Source organism: Triturus cristatus, chromosome 1_2 (genome assembly GCF_964204655.1).
Source record: "Triturus cristatus chromosome 1_2, aTriCri1.1, whole genome shotgun sequence".
Taxonomy (NCBI): domain Eukaryota; kingdom Metazoa; phylum Chordata; class Amphibia; order Caudata; family Salamandridae; genus Triturus; species Triturus cristatus.
Genome location: NC_140580.1, coordinates 643,230,988 through 643,234,443, shown reverse-complemented (window position 1 = coordinate 643,234,443; position 3,456 = coordinate 643,230,988).

The window sequence follows — 3,456 nt, the reverse complement described above, 5'->3', positions numbered from 1 at the left end:
CAGAGAGGCGCCACGTGACTGCCTATTTGTGTTCAAAGGCACAGTGGTGCCCACACTCATTTTTCCAGCTGCCCAGCACTTAGTGGGCAGCTGCAACGTTTAGGTTGTGGCCTTGGCGTCTGCTGGACACAGGGCGTCCTTGCCCCTTCAATGCCAGTTGGCCTAGGGACTGCTACAGTGGTGGCTAATGTGAGTTTTGCGCTATTGTTTCTTGTCCTGCACCTCTGAATGTATTTTATGCATCATGTGTTTTCCTTCCCTACACCTCTGAATGTGATGCATCATGTGTAATGTGCGTTTACCCCTACAGGTATTGTGATACTTAGGTGGTTGTTTTCTCCCTAGTACAGGTGGTACTAGTGAGGTCCTGATTCCCTGCGCAATATTTTCCTAAGGTGGTTAGGGTTGCGTAGGTGGTACTTACCTGATACCAGTAGTTACTGGTTGTGTGCTACATTTGCTATTTTGTACTACAGTATTATTCCTAGGTTCTAAAAGTGCTAATTCCTGACAGTGGTCCATGTGGCCCTGTCCCCTGTACATATAATCCCTTGTAAACTCTGCCCGTGCCTGTTGGCACATTGTAAAGTGTGTGTTCTTATCTAATGTGTTTTGGTAATACAAAGGCTATTTTTATACAATACCTTGTGTGGAGTTTCTTTTGTGGTGGGCCTTGGGTGTTGTTGCTGGGTGCGCGCGCAAACGCTTTACACATCGCCTCAGAGATAAGCCTGACTGCTCGTGCCAAGCTACCAAGGGGGTGAGCAGGGGTTATCTTTGGCGTGTAACTTCCTTGCCCTGACTAGAGTGGTGGTTTCTGCCTGACTTTGGCGCAAGCCTTAGCCAACCAGAAATCCCATTTCTAACATTGGTGATCAGCGGTGGGATTTGGACTTGCGTTTGCGCTGTACCGCAGCAGCAACTGACCGCACTACAAAACTCTGCATTTAGATAAATCACATGGTATAGGGATTATTGTTCTAAGTTTTTTGTTGTCATTTCTGTGGAAATGTGTTTCTTGTGCACTGTGAGTTAGGTGTCCCTAGCTCGGGAGGGTAGATCATCCCCCTAAGTGCATTGTGTTTTCTGGATTCACCAGAGGGTGGGATCCAGTGGTGGCAGCGTAATAGTGTCCAGTACATTTGTCCCTCGCCCTGCGCCCAGAGTTGGTACCTGTGTCACGTGGTGGTCAGGTTGAGGAATCAGGGGTGGTAGAAACTGCCTTACCAGTCCGAGGGGAGGGTTGTGTGTGGATGGATGGTGTGTGGCACTAGGCAAGTTAGTGTGAGTTCTCTGGGGTAGAGAGCTTGCTGAATCCTTTTTGTGAATTGTGTACCCTGTGTTAAGCGCAGACCCCTAGGTTCCCTGTGTGATCTTTTCTCTAGAACGTCTGCCAGAATGGAGCCTGCTTGTGATCCCTATGAGCTAGCTTGGCGCCAGAGGCAGGAGTTAGGAAGGTCCCGTACAGAGAGAGAGTCCGACACTCTGTACGAACTTCAGGACCACCTGGTCCTATGGCAAAAGGGTCCATGGGACCTTGAGCACAGTATGGAAAGGGCCCGGGCCTCACACCTGGAGGGTGGTGGGTCTGTGGGGAGCCCTGAAGCTTCAGAAGAGGAGGAAGAAGATGACAGTACCTGGACGCCAGTAGAGAGTGAGGACCCCATAGGTAGGGCGTCCCTTGCTGGGTCCAGCGTAGGAGGCAGCGCCTCATCCCTTTCCCTGTCCCCAGAGGAGTGGGAAGATAGGAGGAAAGAAAGGGAGCACCAGCTGACGCTAGAGAAGCTCAGGTTAGAGCATGCACAGGCTATGGCGCAGCTGGAGGTCAAGAAGCAACAGCTAGAGACTGAGAGGGTCTTGGCGCAGGAGAGGATAGAGGAGGCTGAGAGGGCCTCCACCAGAGGCAAAGTAGCTCTGGAGGGTAGACTATCCCCTGCGCGCAGTTTTAATTTTCTGGGCTCCCCAGGGAGGGTTGAGTCCAGTGGTGGCAGCCATATAGATTTCAGTGTAGGAAATCCCAGTCCCAGTTCCCCCAGTCTGGTACCTGTTCCCCAGGAGGAGGAGTTGAGGTTGAAATTCAGGGGCAGTAGAAGCTGTCTCACCAGACTTGGGACACGTTTGTGGGTAAATGTGAGGATAAACTGGATGATTGGTTAAGGGTAAACACGAAACGGGATTTTGACGGACTGTATGCTCTGGTTATCAAAGAACAGCTATGCAGTAGTTTTTATCCCGGGTTGCGCCAACACCTGTGGGGATGTAATGCCTTGGATCCTTGGACCCTGGCAAGAAAAGCAGACCGTTGGGAAGGGGTCCCAAGTTCTGATGAGGAATGGGAGAGTGATTCCAACAGTAGTGGTTCAGAGATCCTCCAGCCCAGCGTGGTGGAGGAGGCTCAGTGTAGCCCAGCTAGGTCCCAGGATAGCGAGGAGGGTGTAGGAGCTCACTGCCTAGCTCAGTGGAGCAGGAGTGAGAGGGTGACCGAGGGTCCCCAGACGCACAAAACCCTGCCTCAGGACTTGGATGGTTTCTTGAGGGAACACCAAGTTGGGGACCTAGGCTGTCCTGTTACTCCACTTGAGGAAGATCTCTTAGTGAGTAGAGGACCTGGAGCGCCTGTAAACAGGGCTCCTGTGGTTCTGGAGTCTGGCAGTACCGCTCCGGTAGGGAGGGTACAGGAGTCCAGCGTGAGGAGTGATTGGGGGATGAGTTCCCCAGTGGAAGGGCCTGTGGGTCAGGGACTACCCAGTTGGGCTAGGATCCCGTGTAGTGACCAGGGTGGCACCACTTCTGTTCTGGGGGATCTCCGCGCACTGTCAGGTGGACAGGGGACGGGAGATCAACGCCAGACAGACAGTCGCTCGACATATGTGTCATTTGATAGCCTCAGGAGGATGGAGTGTAAGTCCCCAAAAGTCCTGGAGTGCCAGGCGATTATTCCACCAAAGGTTCTAGGCCGGAGGTTGGAAGGCCAGGTTCGGGATCAGCCTGACCTGAAGGGTGGGACGTCTGTAATCAGCGTCCCGACCGGTTCTTCTTCCAGAGGTACCGCCCCAGTTGGTAGGGAGCAGGGTTCTGGAAGGGGGTGCAGAGGGTGGGAGAGCCCACCTCTGACCCTGGTGCAATCTGAGGGGTTAAACCCTGGGTTGGAATGGCGTTCTAGGTGTACCCCTCGCCGGAGGAGGAGGAACCCTAGGAGAAGAGGTAGGGGGAGGAGAGCCTTCCCCGAGACTCCTGGTCCGCCTGAGGGTGCAGACCCTAGGCTGGAGAACCAGTGGCAGTCTAGTCCTGTCTTGCAGACAGGAAGAGTGGAGAATGGCCGCTATGTGCCAGGGGTTACTACCCCCCACTCTGTGATTAGGCAAGGACCGGTGGCACCTGGGTGGCCTAGGGCCTGGTCTTGGCCGCGGACAGCTTGGGAGTACCAGTGGGGTAGCCCAGTTGGTCCAGACAGTG